General features: G+C 35.7%; 1 protein-coding gene across 7 annotated transcripts in view; it reads right to left on the reverse strand.

The window, feature by feature from the left end:
- The window catches only part of BMPR1B (bone morphogenetic protein receptor type 1B), a 394,444-nt gene that overhangs the window by 55,733 nt on the left and 318,312 nt on the right, over nt 1-20,399 (reverse strand). The window contains exon 3 of one of the 7 annotated variants that reach the window (XM_039241288.1): nt 8,180-8,399. The exons of the other annotated variants lie outside the window; for them this stretch is intronic. The gene's annotated coding sequence lies outside the window, so the exon portion shown is untranslated. The remainder of the gene's footprint in view (nt 1-8,179; nt 8,400-20,399) is intronic. 7 annotated transcript variants of the gene reach the window in all.

Genomic DNA, 20,399 nt, shown 5'->3' on the forward strand with positions numbered 1-20,399 from the left:
GAAATATCTTTCCATTTATTATTGTTTTCAATTTTTTCATCAATATCTTATAGTTTTTAGTATAATATATCTTTCACCTCCTTGGTTACATTTACTCCTAGTTATTTTACTCCTCTTGGTGAGATTTTCTTTCTGGTATTTCATTACTAGTGTACAGAAATACATATTGAATTTCTGTATTTTGATTTTTTTTCATCCTGTAACTTTACTGGAATTCTATTAGTTCTAATGTTTTTTGGCTGACCTCTTAGAGTGTTCTACATACAATGTCATCTGCAAATTGTGACATTTTTGCTTCTTTCTTTCCAATTTGGATGCCGTTTCTTTCTTTTTCTTGTCTAACTGCTCTGGCTCGGAGTTCCAATACTATGTTGAATAGAAGACATGAGAGTTAGAATCCTTGTCTTATTCCTGATCTTAGAAGACTATCAGCTTTTCAATTACCAAATATAATGTTAGCTATGGGCTTCTTATATATGGTCTTTATTATTTGATTTTTTAAATGTTTTATTTAGTTTTGAGACAGAAAGAGACAGAGTATGAGGAGAGGAGGGGCAGAGAGAGAGAGGGAGACAGAATCCAGGAAGCAGGCTCCAGGCTCTGAGCTGTCAGCACACAGCCCAGCACGGGGCTTGAACCCGTGAACCACGAGATCATGACCTGAGCTGAAGTCTGACGCCCAACCAAATGAGCCACTCAGGGACCCCAGATCTTTATTATGTGAGGTAAGTTCCCTCTATACCTTCTTTACTGAAAAGTAAACAAGTAATCCACTTATCATAAGTGGATGTTGCTTTCTGTCGAGTGCTTTTTCTGCATCTATTGAGTTGATCATACAATTTTTATTCCTCCTTTTGTTAATGTGCTGTATCGCATGGATTAACTTGTGGATGCTGAACCATCTTTGTATCCCTGAAATAATTTCTACTCAATCATGGTGAATTATCCTTTTAACGTATTGTTGTATTCAGTTTGTGAGTATTTTGTTGAGGATTCTTGCATCTGTTCAGCACGGATATTGGCTCATAATCCTCTTTTCTTGTGGTGTCCTTGTCTGGTTTTAGTATCAGGGTACCTCTGGCCTCATAAAATTAGTTTGAAAGTGTTCCTTCCTCTTCTGGGTTTTTTTTTTTTTTTTGAAGAATGTGAGAAGAACTGATATTAATTCTTCTTTGATTGTCTGATAGAATTCACCAATGAAGTCATCTAGTCTTGGACTTTTCTTTGTTGGGAAGTTTTTATTTACTTATTAAGATATTCTTTTTTTAATGTTTTGTTTCTGAGAAAGAGAGAGAGAGGCAGCGTGGGCAGGGGAGGGTCAGAGAGAGGGATATACAGAATCTGAAAAGGGCTCCAGGCTCTGAGCTAGCTGTCAGCACAGAGCCCAACGCGGAGCTCGAACCCACGAACCATGAGATCATGACCTGAGTCGAAGTTGGAGGCTTAACCAACTGAGCCACCCAGGTTCTCCTACTGATTAAGATCATCTTAATAGCTAGTTCCCATGTGAGAAAATGGGACAATAAGAAACTAGACTGTTTTATCTACTGTTATAGTTACGAAAAGGGATTTATTTAAAAAAAATCACTTTCATATGAAGCCATACTAAATTTGCTCAAAATTAAGCCAGCCCTCACAAACACAAGCCAGACATTTTGGAACATTTGAAACAGCAACTAAGGCATAAAAAACACAATTACATGCATACAAAGAATAATTATTTTATAAAAACATGAACTTAGCCAGATAATAATGATGCTAAAATAAGAATCAGAACACACACACACACACACACACACACACACACACACATACGCTAAATGTGAACATCCAGTTGAACAAAGGAATAGCAATAATGGAGATTTATCTCAAATATTAGATCAAATATTAGACGTCTGATTAAGACAGTTATCAAATTGTATTTTACACACTTTATTATATTTATTACATTTTTGGTATCTCTCCATTTGCTATAGGAGAAAGGCAGACTTAAATAGACAATAACATTTGATTTAGTCAAAGCTCATTCAAATAATGTAAGATCTCTATTAATTAGATCGTCATTTCACTTGACTTTGTGTTAAAGTTTATATAAAAGATAATCAATGAAAACAACTGAAAGATTACCATTAAAGAAACATTAAGTACAATTTAGTATATCATATTTTCTAAAGTAACAGGTTAAACCATTAAAAATTTTTTTACTAAAGAAAACTAAATAGTAAATGACTTCTATTTAAGTTGAATAAAATTTCAACAAACGTGATTATTTCTTCCCAATAGCTTTCCAATTATGCTTTTCATATTTAGTAATAGAATTATAAATAAACTTGACAGAAAAACGTGTGGGGGGGCAAATGGAAAAGCCTGACTTCTAGAAATTTCTTAGAAATAAATGCCTCACTAAATAAATTACTCTTTAGAAGCTCATTCCATTTTTCACTTTCCTTCCTCCCTCCTACCCTCTAGATTAACAGTATGAATCCAGACAGTTCAGACGCTGTCTGTTTGACATAGCTGGTTACATTACAGCTAATAAGGTATTTAACTATTCAAATTATGATGGTAATAAAAAGTAGGGCTGTGGAAGGCAATCTAAAATTAGTTCTCATTGTTTCAGAGGACCGTGAGATTTTTAGAGAGCAAATGAACCACAAGATCAGTTCAAGACATATGTTGGTGTGTGTATTATTAATGAATCATGACTAAATTATATTTATAATCTTTATGAATTTCATACCTAAGAGACAGATTTATAGATTTATAGATTTTCAGGCAAATCAATCAAACATCATGAAGTGACCTAAGGATCATCAGGTAATAATGTGAATTCCATTCAAGTACAAAGTTTAAATAGAAAGTTATTTTTCTTGAGTATCTTGAATTCATCTTTACTCGGATATATGTTATAATTATACACATGTTTCCAGCTATCTTGTATATTTATATAAAGCTATATACAAGTCTTCTGTGGTATCTCATCTTGTATAAGTTAGGAAATAAGGCACTGTTATAAAGAGTTTCTTTAAGGTACTTATTTGGAATCAGTGGACAATTAGCTGGTAGCTTGGTATAAACGTTATAAAACAACTCATTTTTGATGTATATGCTTAATAAGTCGATTTTTAAAAGAACATTTCTGTATTATTTTATAGTATTGTGTACTCTTCCACATGAGTTTTATAGAAAAAGGAAACAAGATTTTCACAAAAACTCAGAAAACACCGAAAAATAAAAGTACAAGTAAAAAAAGAATGTACAATAGTAAAACTTTCCAGCAGATAAATTTTAACTTTCATATTAATCCATTATACCTTTTTAAAATATAGTTTATTATTCATCCATTATATCTTGAAGTATATTTTACTATATTTATTTTTTTTCTTAGTAACATTCTTATCACTTCAAAATTACAATAAAACCATTTTGAGTTTGTGATATAAAAGACTGCTTCATATGTCATAGGGAGGAGAATATCAGAATCCAGTGTCACATTAAGCCACAGAACAATCTTTATGAACAACAAAGATAATTAAGGAAACAAGTTGCAATACAAATGCAATGAGAATTGCAATGAGAATTGGATTAGACTCGTCAAAATTCACTGACAGATGACATATGATTATTTTGTGTCACAGAATCTACTAGTAATTTATTCTTCTTTCCTTTTTTTTTTTTTTTTTTTTTTTAGCTCTCTGCATATCTCAAAACTTAACAAAATTTTAAGTGTCTTCACTATTCTACCCCATCTTCACCAGAGGGCAGGCAGGAGCAAGAAGAGAAACTGAAATTCCTATCACACACGTTTGTATCTCAAGTACCCTGGGTGAAAAGATTAGTGAAGAAACATTTGAAAGTACTGAACTGCTCAGCAATGTTTTGGAAATGCTCTATTCTACTCTTATTCATGTTGTTATTATAATAAATAATGTGAATCAATGTCCATTCCCTTTCTCAAACAAAAATACACTGGTTACAAACAAAAGTTTATGATACACAGGGATAAAATTTGAGTCAGAGCTTATAAATAATACTAATCTTTAAAATAGCTCTAGTGATAGCAAATAATGAGTTTAAATAGATAACTAATTTTTAGTGTCTTCATTTAAACCTGAATCCTTTAACTCAGTTCAGTGATTTAATTTACTATCTAATAAGTTTATTCAGTTCAAAAGGCCCAACTTCAATTTTCATTGTCAAACCTCTATTATTGTATGAAGGCATTTTCAAATAACCTTCCCATGTTGTCTGCAATAAAAACTTAGAAAAAGTATATAGGAACAAAACAACAACCAGTCATCAATACAAGGGATATGTGCCTAAACTCTTAAAAGTAACCAAATACAGGGGCGCCTGGGTGGCTCAGTCGGTTAAGCGTCCGACTTTGGCTCAGGTCAAGATCTTATGGGTCTTGATCTTATGGGTTAGAGCCCCACGTCGGGCTCTGTGCTGACAGGTAGCTCAGAGCCTGGAGCCTGTTTCAGATTCTGTGTCTCCCTCTCTCTCTGACCCTCCCCTGCTCTTGCTGCCTCTCTCTCTCAGAAATAAATAAAACATTTTAAAAAAGTACCCAAATACAAATACAATTCTGATTCAAAAACACCAAAGCAAAATCATGTATCTTAAGGGAAGAGTAGACTTTCACTTGTTAGCTGTAATGTCATTGGCACATGAATCTTTCTCCTTCAAGAGTTTCAGAAGTCAGAGGAGAGAGAGTAAGAGTCTGTGGTGAGTTCCTGAGAATGCTATGGAGGGAGATAAAATGTCAGATGAGAAATCAGTATCAGGTCTGGTCACCAAGCAGTGGGCCCAGACTTGACCAAGACAAAGGATAAAACAGTCAAAACAGTACAAACCCCATTACTCCCTGGGTCTGTGCCCTCTGCGAGTCACTTGGCCTTCCGTACACGAGCAGTGGCCCTCACTGGTTTGCTACGAAGACTGGAAGAGATGTTCCCAGGAAAGACCAGCCATAGCTCCTTGCAAGTAGAAAGCACGAACTATAGTAAATCGCTGTCATTTGCTGCAATGCTTAAGCTTATTTTTCAACTTGTATGTTCATTCTCCACCTTTTTCTTTCTCCACCTCAAGTTTTTGTTCCTTGTCCCTACTCCTTCATCGCCTACATTTTTATTTTCTATTTTTCTTTCTTTTTCTTCTTTCCCCATCCTCTTGCTCTCATCCTGAATTTCTCTCTTCAATTCTCCTTTCTTTTGTTTCATTTTACTTACTTTTAGTTTCTCTTTCTTCCTAGACTCATCCTTGTGAGCAAAAAGTCTATAAAATACAGGGTTTGGGGTTCAAGAAACATGGAGAGTTTGTGCAAAGACAACTAATATATTGTCATTGATTTTCCTTTTTCCTGCTCTGCATTAATTTATTTAGCAAATAATCTTTAAATCCATCCCATCCACATAACACAATGGCCCAGAGCTCCTGAAAGGCCCCCAACAAAATGACAATCTTGCTGCTGAGACAAATCGACTACATGTGGAACATGGTGAGACAAATCAACTACATATGGAAAACCATAAAACAGTATATGAAAACAATCAAATAGATGTCATAATGCCACATATAATTGTCAAATAGAAGTCCTAGGTAAGAGTGCATAGGAGGGAAGACTACTATGGGTGGCAGCAATATCTCTTACTGAAAACATAAGTACCACCGCCAGGCATACTGACAGGTGTTCATTTCGGTGGTTTACTGTTGACGCAGCTGAGTAGGTTAAGAAAACATATTAGTTTAAAAATGTTAGCGATGTGCTGGCTCTCTACAGGAACTAGGGCTTTTATCATAAAACATTTCTACATGTTTCCATTTACTGCAATTGTTTCTGTTTTCACCAGACTCACACATTCACATTACCACATCACTCAGGTTCTGTAGGATAATCATGTTTTCAACATTTTACATCATAAAAGCCCTGCCAAGAGACCCCAAAACATCTGGATAAAAAGTGAAAGCTTCCATCATTCAAGTATTTTATTTTATGGGATGCTAGATTATGACTTGAGCAAATCATGAAAAGATTAAATATTATATAAAAGTAAGCAGACAACATACACATTTATATTCATGTGTGCCGGAGGTAACTAATGTAGAGCTATGAGCCGGAGTAAACACAACAATTGATTATAACAGAAAATACCTCTTTGGACATCACATGTATACTTTTTAAACAGCAATTAACCTTTCCCTCAGGTTTTAGTATGTTTCTGAGTTTAGAGAAAATCAACCAAAATATTCATATAATTGAAAAATCTTTGAAAATACTAAAAAATACAACAGGGTTATAGTTATCTTAATAAAAGTATCAGTATAAGAAATAATGAATTTGACAAGCAAGTGGCCACTGTGTTTAAAAATGATTTAACGTCAAATACTTAATATCCTTACAATAGCATAATCACAGCTGATAGGATGATTTAAAAATCAAGGGATGCCTGGGTGGCTCAGTCGGTCAAGCTCTGACTTCGGCTCAGGTCATGATCTCATGGTTTGTGAGTTCGAGCCCTGTGTCAGTCTCTGTGCTGACAGCTCAGAGCCTGGAGCCTTTTTTGGATTCTGTGTCTCCCTCTCTCCTGCCCCTCACTTGCTCATGCTCTGTCTCTCTCTGTCTGTCTCTCTCTCTCTCTCTAAAATAAATAAACATTAATTTTAAAAAAAAATCAAAAGCATCTCTGTATTTTATATCTGTTCAAACCCATGTTGTTGGGAAAGAAACCAAACCAACAGTCCCCGTGACAACACTGTCAGAATCAACCTGGACTACCTGGACTTGGCAGATTTCCACATCAGGCGTTACTGACTTTATTCAGTGACTCCTACCAGTGCTCTGCTTCACCTGATTCTGAAGTTTATCAAAGTAGATGTTCAACTTGCCCCACACCAAAACTTACTCTGCAGCTTCACAAACACTCCCAAGACTGCTTGATGTATGAAACTACTTTGAACAGACTCCTATAAAGGAGACAAGTGACAATAAAGCCACTTTATTGTCAGAAACCAAATCACATGTCTATGCTATTCGTTTTCCCCAAAGGAAAAACTTGGAAAGCATTTAGGATTTCTTTGTTTCTAATAGTTTCTATAACCTCTAATTGGATAGCTGTTAAGGATGCACCCTAGTTAAGGTGCATATTGGCCTACAAATACAAATATATTGCCACTTCAAGTGTTTAAATATATGAGACATAAAACATATGGACTATATATACACATTTTTTAAAGTCTTAACTTGAAATGATACACTATTATCAACTACTATCATCATCAATAACTTCAAAGGTTTCTCTCCGGTGAAACAATATGGAATAATGGTAACCAACAACACATGTATTCAAACAAAATCTGAGTCCTAGAAAGCCATCATAGTTTTCAGAGAAAAACTGTAAGAAAACAACTGCTCAAAATCTACAGTGCTGTCTACATGGCTTTTTTTACATGTATGTCTTATGCTTCATAAAAATGTTTTCTAAGATAGTTACCAAAACTGACATGAATACTAAAATATACTTGCCTTTGTTTCTGAGTGTATATGTACCTCACTAAAATCATTCATAACCTTCTTGATCAAAAGGAAATGGTTTAGTAACTATAGTTTCAAAACATTCATTTGTTCTAATATTTAAATTATACTTTTAACATACTTTTGCCTTTTTTAAAAACCCAACTTGGACGAAAGCAACCTTGATCTTTATAATCTATGAATTTAGAGTTACATGTCAGATCAAACAGAACTACCAATGTCAAAACTACAAACAATTAAATTACACCACAAGGTGTAACACACCCACAACACCTGATTTTAACCATGACAGCACTGGATAGTGTGTAAAGGTAAATACACATCCCCACTCCAATACATATACTGCACAAAATATTTGTAAAAATTTTAGGAGTTTAAAAGTATCCTGAATTATATACATGGACTGCTGGGACAGCTAAGCCAAACCACAGTTTCTTGACATGTGATTTTTGTGCATAAAATTTTTGAACACCTTGAACTATTCCACCCTCTATGCCAAGAAAGATTAAGTTCTATCATCCTGTGTGTGTGTGTGTGTGTGTGTGTGCATGTGCGTGCACCAGCACTGACTTAACTGGTCTTGCTAACACTTTTTGGAGGGCAAAACAAGGCTCTGCAAGATACAAAGCTTCTCCCACTACTCACTTTTGATTTCTGTACGCTTGATAGATCGTTGCCAGGTTCCCTGGGATGAGACATGAGGAGGAGGCACAGAATTGCTAGGGGTTCCACTAGAAAGACCAGCACCGTAGGCAGCACTAATCCTGCACCTGTGATGTGTTATTCAGCAGTTAAGAAATGCAGTCCAGACTGTGGTCGCCTAATACAGCTCAGCTGTTTTTTCAGTCCTCCCTTTGATTATAAGCTGGCAAGAGAGATTATTCCAGTCAGGCATTGAGCTATGTTCAGGATACATGGCATATGACAGTGGAAAGGTAAAAGAGAAAGGAAACCTTAGAATCAAAAAAATAAATAAAAAGAAAGAAAAGAAAAAAAGGTCACTGACCACAGTGTATTATATATCATTTCCAGATGGTTAAAAGCTGCCTCTGATTATAAGCAAGGAAGAAAAAATATAGGACACGTAAATATCTAAAAATCTATTTTTGATACTATCCTTTTGACACTCAGAATGGTACTTATATGTGCAACCCTTAAATTTATTTTAAAATAAGCACAGCTTCACAAACTGATCAGCTATGTAAACATTTTTAAGCCTTTCTTTAAAGAGGTTTATCAATCCTAGAAGTCAAACTCCTCTTAGAAGCTGGAACCTTTCAAAATGTTGGGAAAACTGAAATCCAAATGCATGCATTAAGTTTTTCTTTTTATTAAATCCACTGTTATCATCTGACTTATTAAAATTTTTGATATAAAATCAGTATTTGAGACACAACTGTCTTACTCATCGTGTATGGTTAAATGAGCATAAAATATTTATTTTAACCAGCATGAAATTGCTAGCAAGTCCAACTTGATTTAAGAGACATGTATCATTCCTAAGGTTGTCCACAAGGCACTTTGATTTCACTGAGATGAAGAAAAACATGGCCACCACACTCAGGATCCATAAACTCTAGTAGCGGACAGTGGAATGGAAGTTACTTCCTGTTGCTGTTCTGGTGCGTTTGTCATAAAAGGGCTGCTGACCATTCACTCACACCAACGCTTACACTCCATTTCCTTTTACACTTTATATAAACACAAAACATCTGGCTCCCAGGCTACTATCTGTGCCATTTTAAATAAATAAAACCTTATCCAAAAAACAGATACCCTTTCCTCATAGCAGATGGTTAAAAAATAAAAACAAAAAATTTCATTTATACGCACAAGAAGAGATGAAGAAAATATATCAATTTCAAAGTGTAAATCAAGTTTAAATATATACATTAAAGAACATGTTTACTATATATCCGTTGATTACATATTAATTACCTGCTAAGCCAAGCAGTTTACAAAAAAAAAATATTTGAAAAACTCTGTATGATATATACTAAGAGCAACAGAGCAAAAAAAAAAAAAAAATTCATGTGTCCATAAGAACATTCCCTCTAATCAGAATCTGACAAATCATAAAACTTATATTCAGACTTTGGTGTTAGAGATAATACTGCATTTAGAGTTCCAAGTAATACTCTCAGGCCAGCCAAAGGAAGACCAGAATTTAGGAGGTATGCCACAAGGCACATGTTCTATTCACCTTCTCCTAACTATTCCCATAATCCAGTTTATACACCCAAAACAAAACAAGATGGCTGAACTGGGTCCTGGGTATGTACATGATTAACAACATACAGACCTGACTTTAAAGTTGAAAAATAATTTTTTTCTGAAATTACACTTAATTGGCCATTAAAATAATGCCGAGAATTTTACCACCATCTACTTTGCTTTGATTTATAGTAATAAGGTTGCCAAAAGACAATCTTGTTGACTTTTGGGCAGAAACACTGAAGAAAGATCTGAACTGAGGCTATGTTATTCTAATGATTGTGTTATCTTAAATCTGAGAATGGCACACATTGGAACATTCTGGCCTGATACTGCTCAAGCTGTCCCTCTTTTGATAAACAAATGGCTTCAGTTTTCAAAACATTCTCCAAAAGCAATTTTATTATTTTTTATTTTTTTAAATTGCATCAAGCCTAGTAGACTCAGTAGCCCAGCTCTTACATTTAAATTCTCTTCCTTTGTACTTCTTAACCAATTTGTATCTCCTCATTTATGCTAACAATGTATTCTAAGCCCACACATTATATTCTAAGGCCAAAATGTTTCCTTCCTCCTCTTTCAAATAGTTATCAGTATGGGATCTCCTGATACACAAACAACCAAAGAAAAATCTGAATGCAGGGATGCCAGATGAAATATAATTACCTCTCATAAACTCTTTCTTCAGATGTTTCTGTATTTTAAATCACATCAACACAAGAGAGATGTATCTACTATGGTGTTATATTTTTTGCCTTGAAATATTTTGGTAAGTTGGGTATATGAACTTAAACTTCAGAATCAGACTAAGAAGGTAAGAAATATATACTCACTCATGTTCTATTTAAATTACCAAAGTGCCCCCCAGAGACTAGGGACACGAGTATGGGAGCAAAGGACGGTGGGCCTCCCTTAATCTACTCAGAAAGTTTTCCACATTCACAAAGAACGTATGAGATCAAACAAAGTATTTCACCAAATGCAAGAGTTGGTATTTCAGCTATTACGAAAGCATTCTCTATGTTTACCTACAGAATGCCCTATTCTCTAACTAAACACCCAGAAAATAATTCAGTATAGAAGGCAAGAATTCTTATTATTTAATAAGTGAGAGATTGATAAAACTTATCAACTTTAACTAGTGTGGTCATCAGGCCTTTTGATCCTCATTAGGAGCAAAGTCTCACAGAAGTTCTTTGTTTTATTTTGTTCTTTTCCCTAAGGAAAGAGCGTGATGATCTCTCAGAATGAATAGGGTGAATTTATGATAAATGATTACTTAATAATTAATGTTATTTATTTTCTTTCCATCTTTCTTGGCAGACAAAAATTATTTGCTTTCATCATTAAAACCACAGTAGCTGCTTGGTAGTAATATGAAAATTTGCTGATGACTCCCATGCTCTATCATCATGTCAAACAGCCTGACCAGAAAAGTGTTCAACTTGTGCTAACTATTAATTTGATAGATGATCTGAAATAAAACAAATACCTCTGACAGCTACTTCTTAAAATATTTTCACCCCCGTCTTTAGAATACAGCACTTTGTGACAGCTTTCATGCGTGCTAAAATTGTGGTCAAGGTAACATAGTTCTCTTCCAATTTCATACCAACAAGAGGAAAAGCAAGCCTTATCCAATAGGCACCCTCCCAAACAACCATTAGCCCCCCAACTTTGCTAGGCTCTTGCCTTTGTTGAATTCAGTGTCTCCTCACTAGCAAGAAAGTCTAAGCAGAGAGATCATTAGTTATGACATGTAGACGCTAGCAGATAATGCTGACTCACTTCAGGAACTATTAAACTATAAACAGTGTGCTGAAAGCCATTTATCTGCATTTTAGGATAAACAGCCGAAGCTACTTAATTAAATGGATTGCAAGGAATAAGCTGCTAATGCCAAACCAAGTAAACCTTGATTCTGACAAGAAAAATCTGTGAACTTAATAAAAATCAGTCTAGGATCCCAGGGACGCTGACATATAAAAACATTAAGCATTTCATTTTATACCTTAAGTATTAAAGATATAAATTACAATATATTTTAAAAGGCCAACTGCTTCAGTTACCAAAGTTATTACAGTGTGATTCAAGTTCAAAGTAAATTTACTGATAAACTGATCTTTTCCCTTAAGTGACAACGTTTAGGGTAATATTAATATTGAACAAATGTATGTTTATCAAGGGGAGCTTTACCTATCACTATGTAAAAGGTAAAGCTGAATGAGACCAGTTTTCTTTGTCAGCACTATTCCTACTTAAAAAACAATTTAACTATTTGGAGAGATCATTCCTAAATGATTCCTTCTGAGAAAAAGGAACACAACCTGGGTGCTATTTTACATTTATTTACACTTCTTATGTAAATATATATGTGTGTGTGTGTGTGTGTATTTCCACCTCCAGCACATTAAAATGCTTCAAGAAAAATCTAATCTATCACAGAACCTCGGAGGTTTTATCCTTTAGCTGTCTAGAAGAATAGAAGATAAATCAAGTCCCTCACTGCAAGTACCATACACAGGTAAAACACCCCACTTAGAACTTCTCCTACTTGCCAGAAAACAAATCAAAATCTGCTCTTTTTCACACCCCCAGATGTCAGAAGCTTTTCAAAACAGTTCTGGGGTCAGGGAAGAGAACACACAGGTGTGCATTATGTCAACTACTGAAAGCAACCGAAGGTTAGCCTGGAATCTGATCCCTCCACCAGCACATTCTTGTGGGCATTACAAATGCTCCCTGCATGAATATTACACTAATGCTGACTAATTTTAAAAAACATCCCAAATCTCATTAGATCAATTCCTTAGCAGTATTGTTCAAAAGCTTCTCTGCTAGTAACAGCAAACTCACCACCATGTCTTCGCAAACCTTTAATGTTTTCTCCAATATCGCTTCTTCTGTTCCACATTCAATGACCATAAAACAGGTTCGGCAACAATAAAATGTTCAATATCAACAACACATGTAAGTTCATGGCATATCATGAAAACTACGACAACTCACAAAAAACTTAAATGTTAGGATATCAGCAACTAATGCCTAAGAATAACTGGTTCAAAGTAATGGCCACTTTGCATTGGGAAAACCATTCTGTATTTTGTGGATGTTAACAAGCCAGAAACAGAAAGATGACAAGAGTATTTCAGATCTGAATTTACCAGTGCTTATGCTAAAAAAAATGTGTGCCTGGCCATTCAAAACCTCTAATAGAGACACCCAGCAACTTAAATGTGACACATTCTTAATTTTTTAAAAAAAGAAGTGGCCAGAAGTGAATTCTTGTCATTAAATGACTAAGTTCCCATCAAGATTGGAAAAACCCTACCTCCCCGTAAAATGACCTAATAGCCACAGATTTCTGATTATGTTTATTAATGACCCAGAAAAATCACATCAATTTTAACTTAAAAATTCACTGTCAGTCATATTAACAGTCACTCAAAAGATTTAGTACCAATATAACCCTTCATCTTCCCTCTCTCTCTCACACGCAACCTCACGTGTCCACAGTGAGGATCCACAAGTAACAAATCATTGCCTCAAAACCTGTCTCTTCCTGCCTAACATTCCTAGTATTTTCCAAACCTCAAAAATGTCTCACTACTGAATAAACTTCCCCAACTAAGGACCAAAAACCTTAAAAAATTTTTAACATTTTTTTTCTTTTTCTCCGTCTAAAACCATCACCAAATGCCTAAATGCTGATGCCCTGAACAAGAGCGAAAGCTCAGAGCAGAACGCACATGGCGCTCTCAACTTCTGCTGCAGTATCGATGGTGGCTGATATACTTACTTAGAAATGTCATGTCTATACACGTCAAGTTCCTAGGCTTGACTTGGCTTCTTAGTAGCAGCAAACTCAGAGGTCTTCACCAACAATATTCTACAAGGCACAAGGAAACCAGGAACAGGGCTCTCTCTACTTGAGAATATGTGCAGAATATGCTTTTTTTTCTTTTCAAATTTTGATTTAAATTCCAGTTAGTCAACGTACAGAGCAATACCGGTTCCAGGAGTAGAATTCAGTGATTCATCACTTGCATACGACACCTGTGCGCCTCATAACCAGAATATGCTTTTCGATCTGAGATCTTTTTCTGTTTTCCTTACTCATTTTTTGATCTCCCAACTCCCAATGGCTTCTCAAAAACTTCAATATTCATAGAGACCCAGATGTCTCCTTTCTTCCTTCCCACTCCCACTGTGAGAAAAAAAACACCAGGTGTAAAATGTCCGTGTTTGCTCCCCTCCACTCAACACACCCCCCTCCCTGCTTGTGAGCTTTCATCCTTGCTTGTCACCTCAGGGGAACCACCCCAGCACGGCTGCTGGGTCCTCACCTCTTCTCACACACCCACATGCACAGCCGGGACCGTCTGTCTCACAGAGTATGGTTGGCCTTCATACGTTCCTGCTGGGCTATAAGAAAAGAGTAGTTTTCTCAGCCTAGGTCAGCCCAGCTAAAGAAAGGTCTTGGGACAAAGAGAAAATGAGTGTACTGGAAAGAAAGGGGAAAAAAAAAAAAAAACCACCTGAAAGGAAAACTTGACATGCTTATCTTGTGCCTTTACATCAAAATGTAGTAACTTACATACAAAACATGTAACCAAGCACCAATTCTTACAACAGGCCAAGTCACACGTATAACAGGATAACTGGACTCCAAACAGGTGTAAGAATCATGATTTCTAGAGCCCTGGCTATGCTACTGAGTTGGAAATCTCCAGAATGTCCAGAAACGTTTACTTAAAAAACCAGCATAGTGATGATTTATCAATAAGGCAGGGGCAATAAACAGAGGCTCTCAGGACATGTTTGTGTAAGGAAGACTGATGAATGAACTAGATCACTAGCAAAGACTCAGCCAAACATACCTGTCTAGATTAGAAATTTAGTGTGAAGGAAATGAGCCTGAGTCAACACCATAATACAGTAGTGCCACAGACTGACTGCTTTTCCCGTAACCGCATTCCCTGGATGAGTAACAGAGTGATAATACGTGGTTCTAAAGAAAAGAATCCCGTGCAGCAAGAAGTAGTGGTCGCTCTGGTAACCAAAATACCGCAGACCCTATTATAACAGGTTAGAGCTTTAGCTACTTCCGCCTCCATCCTGACCTAATAAGGACTTTGGGAAAAGGACATATAACCTCCCATTGCCTAAGATCATAACTGGCCATGGACATGAAGAATAAAAATAAATCCAAGTTGCCCGGCTACAAACACAGGAAACCATTCACAGCTAAGTACGTATATCTTTATAATACCGGGTATGTATGTAAATAGGGATATTCCTGACTTCACCCACCAAATTTCAGGCAGATTTTAAGGATGACATTTACTTTTACATATTGAGGGAATATTACATATATAAAGCTATTTATGCTTGTGAGTGTGCAAAAGTGAACTTACGGAGACAGGGATCTGAAGAGACTGAAGGGAGACTATCTGTATTAGAGACAGCGGCAATGGGGACGGAATGACAGAACAAACCGCCCAAAATGAATAGCAGTCATGAATTTCCAAAATTAAACTAACAAAGTAGTCTGGCAACAACTTTCATTTCTCTTGAGCTTAGTATTTACACAAACTCTGTTTGAATAAATGCTGAATTTTATTCTGACACAGCCTATTAACTCAATCGATTAAGTTTGTTTTAAATTCTACTTAGTAATCATAAAATGGGGACTGTAAAGAAAGGCAAAAAGGAATGAACATAACAGAGTGATGGTCCCAAACCTTCATTCCATCCTCCATAAGGTATCTTTGGGTTGTAGGTGAAAAAAGGAAGCATCAGCATGCATGGTACAGTACTATATGCCTTCCCCTCTAGAAAACCAAAACCATGAGTGTTATCCTGAAATCTTATTAGTCTTCTCTGAGGAAATGTGCTGTCTGATCTTGATCATAAGCACTTTCCTGTTCCAGACACCTGCAGTTCTTTATCACTTTAACACAGTATTAAGTCTGCCCTCATACACCCATTTTAAATCACTTCAGCTAAATTTCTAACATGTACAGAGTTCCTCCAGCCTGAAAAACAAATGGACTGGTAATTTTGTTACCAATAGAAGTAATGAGTATTAGCCAGTAGTCATAGAAGGTTACGGCTATTTACCATAAACTGTATTTCTCATCTGTTTTTGTTTTTATTTTCATTAGCATCTATGAGATGCGGAAGTATAATTCTTGCCAAAGATACTTGAGTTCTTTGAGTCTGTCCAAAAAAGAATAAAAAGAGACTAAGTAAGAATAAGAATAATTATGTAAAAATGCTGCCAGGCTCAAAGCAATTTAGGGGTCCCAACACTGTACCTGGTACCCTCTGAATTACTTTATCAGTAAAATACGATGGTAGGAAGAAGGGTGCCTGGCTGGCTCAGTCAGAAGAGCATGCAACTTCTTGATCTCGGGGTTGTGAGTTTGAGTCCCACACTTAGAAATAAAACCTTAAAAAAACCAAAATAAGATGGTAGGATGATATGTTCTCTAACCTCGCTTCTACTTCAACCACGTTATGGTTCTACATAACTTCTATTTTGCTGATATTCATTTTTTTCTCAGATCGGTAGCATGAAAAAAGGGTGCTAAATATCATATTAATAAAATATCAGAATTCCTGTTCTGCCATGTGTTAGTTAAGACCTTAGGCAAATTCTTAACTTCTTTTGGTCTCAAATACTTAATAATAGTATTTACACTTCAAGGGGTTTTTTGAGAGGATTAAATAAGATGTAATCATTTATCTATACCTTATTATGTATTTATAAATCTCATATAATATATTTTTCAAAATGCTCATTTTACAAATAGGAGACCTGGAGCTGGGAGAGGTGATCTCCCTGAAGACAAACAAGTGAGAAACCAGCCAATGTGGGAGAGACACTCTGGTCTCGAAGAGCAAGCACGCCTCTAGATGGCAGTTCTCAAATGTCTTATTAGGACGCTTTCATTATTAAAAAGTATTAAAGACACCAAATTTTTGTTCATGTAATTACAGCTTTCCATAATTACCACATTTGAAATTAAAACTGATTAGTCTTTAAATACGTATAATTCATTTTAAAATAATAAATGAACCCTTTTTATTATACAACAATCAAGACGCTTACAACCTTAGGTGTCCATCAACTGATGAATGGATAAAAAAGATATATAATGGAATATTATTCAGCCATAAAGAAGGACGAACGAACCCTTCTTATTTGTGACATGGATGGACCTAGATGGTATTACACGAAGTAATGTAAGTCAGACAAAGAAAGACAAATATCACAAGATTCCACTTGTAAGTAGAATCTAAAGTATAAATGAGCAAGTTTTAAAAAGTAGAAACAGACCCACAAATGTGGAGAACAAACTGATGGTTGCAAGAGAGGAAGGGTGTGAGGAGATGGGAAAATTGGGTGATAGAGGCTTCCAGGTATGGAATGAGTAAGTCACAGCATACGGATGAAAGGTACAGCATAGGGAATACAGCCAATGGTATTGCAATGGTGTCCCATGATGACAGATGGTAGTTACACTGTGGTGAGCATAGAGTAACATATTGGGTTGTCGAATCACTACATTGTAAACCTGAAACTAATGTAACATTGTGTGTCAACTACAATTAAAGAATTATTTTTAAATAATGAATCCATTTTATTTTAACATTTTTTTGAGAGAGAGTGAGAGAGTTCATGAGAGGCGGAGAAGGGCAGGAGAAAGAATCTTGTGGGCTTCATGCTCAGCACAGGCCAACACAGGGTTCTGATCTCACGACTCTGGGATCATGACATGAGCTAATATCAACCAACTGAGCCACCCAGGTATCCCTTAACATATATATATATGTTTTTAAATAGGGACAAAAAGTAGCACTGTTTTACATTTTTTCAAATCTCTTGAATGTTTAACTTAATAGAAGAAACTGGATATCTGCTTCTGCATTAAAAGCAGAAACCTTATAAAGGAAATTTTCATATTCTGATAAAATCTATGGTCTGTTGTACACTTTGAATGGATTTTTTACACGTGCATGAATAGGAAACACAGACCTGAACGGAGAAATAATCTTGGTGAACTCAGCTAGGCCGATAAGTTCTGCGGACACAAGCTTTCCAAAGGCCTCATTTTTATTTGAAAGTTTGAGTTGTATCATGAGGAGTAAATACCGTTCGTTGTTTTCCTTGACAGAACAGGCTTATTTCCATTCATTTCTGAGACTATATCTGTAAATACTCACAGCTAAATAACCACCTTTTGTCATTCTTTCTAGTAAAAATTGTGTTTCATGAAAAATAGTCTCAGAGTGACCATTAATCTTCGGTATGCTGAAACATTTCATTATGTATACTTCACATTTGGTCACACAGAATATAAAAAGACATTTACTCAGAGGCTGGAATTTAATAAAATTAATAATTTTTACGACTCCATTCAGGATATTATTAGATGAAGCTAGCTTTTTCTGTTTGGTGTTTGGTTGGTTGGGGAGCTGTTTATTTGGTTGGCTGGTCTGGTGTTTCGTTGGCTGGGTGGCTCGGTGGCTTGTTTTTACTGCGAGTGCATGGCAGTGAAGAATATAAAAATACACTTTGGTGCCCTGACTTGATTTGTGTTAAGATCCTACCAGCGGTCTGCGCAGCATTTCTTTTGTATCATCATTGCAAACGTTAATAACACACATTATTATTATGCTTGAAATCATACTTTGATAACCACCACTCTGGATGAACAACTACTGGTCATCAGAATTAGAGCTGAAAAAATTATATATATTTTAAGATACATTAGGAGATTTTAAAGATGGTGGAAGAGCAGGAGGTATGAGATGATTTTTAAAAGAAAAGCAATTAAGAAGACATGGATAAGCACTGGACCCTTTTGAGATCTAAAGAGAGATGTTTACTTGGAAACACCAGATTGCTCACAGAGTATGATGTACACCAAATATCCATGAAAGAAACTGTTACTGTTTAATGCTTCTCAGTAGTCTCTAAATGGCACAATTAAAGTACAGAACCTTAACCCACCTAGCACCCCTGACATCCTGCCAGTTATGAAATGTTGACAAACTCTTCTAAAGAAATGATTCATTAATATGAGTGTAAAACAAACAGATACAGAAAGTCCACATTCTCAGGAAAGTAGTTAAAATGAGAAAACAAGTGTTCTAAATGTGGCACAAATTAGTCCTGGTTGATTGTTTGTTTGCTTTGATTTCTGGTTATAAGCTATCATAGGCAGAATTTTTTGTTTCTGCTGTGTGTGTGTTTTATCTTTTTCATAGGTGAACGAACCCTGAAAGGTTGACTTACAGAAAGACCAGCTTTTCTCTAATTCTCACTACATTTGTTTATTTATGTGTTGATTTGAACTCAGTTTAAGTCTGATTTCCAAACACAGATCAGTTTCCCTTTATTGCTGCAGAAAGCGGCCAATTCTGAATTAAGAAAAGTTAAATTTTATGTTATATAAAGATTTTAAAGAAGGGATATACTTAGCAGAACCTTTTCCCCCTTGCCTACAAACAGTATATGGAGACACTCTCAAAGTATCTTCCAGTACGAGGTCTGAAATGTGCTATCATTTCACACTCAGGTGAAATGTTTAGAATATTCTCTCCAGAATATAAACTGTTTAAGAGTAGGAGTTATATCTCATTGGTTAATCACACCCTCACCAGCTAGTATAGAGTGCGGCTCCTCTCAGGCATGCAATAAATTCTGTGGATCGGGTGTGGAGAAAACTACTCTATCACAGAAGTTTGAAGGATCACCTAATATGAGAGAGTATACAAACACAATTATCTCATATATATTTATAATTATGATGTTATCTCAGGGGTGTGTGTGTATGTGTGTGTGTGTGTGTGTGTGTATGCGTGCACGCACGCTACTGTGATTGCTATTTGGTAAAATCCAAAACAAAATGCAAAAATGCAGCTGAATTTTTCTGACACTCCTTCTGCTCCCTAGCCATAAAATTTTAAAACTCAAACGCAGACTTTGACAGAGCCAATTCAATTAAATTATATTTTAGGTTAATGAGGAGTATAACACTGGAATGTGGGTTTGAAAGGAAGGTTCTGAACGTTGTCTCTAATTCCAGTGTAACCTGGGCAGCATTTACGGAAGGGAGCACATGACTCCAGGGAGTCCATGCCCAGCTCTACTAAGTAGCTCTATGTCTGCGTTCTTCTCACATGACTGTTGGTAAGATTAAATGAAGTACTATATCAAGCACTTAGCACAAAAGGCCAGTGACTGAGACAGAGTAAATGCCCAATAAATGTTAGTTCATTTCATTTTATGGAAATCCAGGCTTGAAACATGACAGAAAAGACTGTGAGGTTTGGAATACAGAAAGGATACACCTTTCACTCCAATTATATAAGGTGTAAAGCCATTACCAGAATCCACCACCAATTTAAAGGTATACACTAGTTAAGAATTAGTCTTAAAAACACCTACGTCTGTTTTCTAGAGGATGCTCAAAGAGCTACTGGTATTCATTACTGATAATAACTACTAGTACTAATTCATACTTCCAATTTGGAGTCAATTTTAGCCACCTTCTAATTTGTTTTATAAAAGGATTTCACTATTTAGAAGAAAAGACATGTGGAAATTGCATTACCCTGGCTCCTGATAGTACTGATA

This window comes from Hyaena hyaena, unplaced genomic scaffold (assembly GCF_003009895.1).
Source record: "Hyaena hyaena isolate Hyena2069 unplaced genomic scaffold, ASM300989v1 scaffold_191, whole genome shotgun sequence".
Taxonomy (NCBI): domain Eukaryota; kingdom Metazoa; phylum Chordata; class Mammalia; order Carnivora; family Hyaenidae; genus Hyaena; species Hyaena hyaena.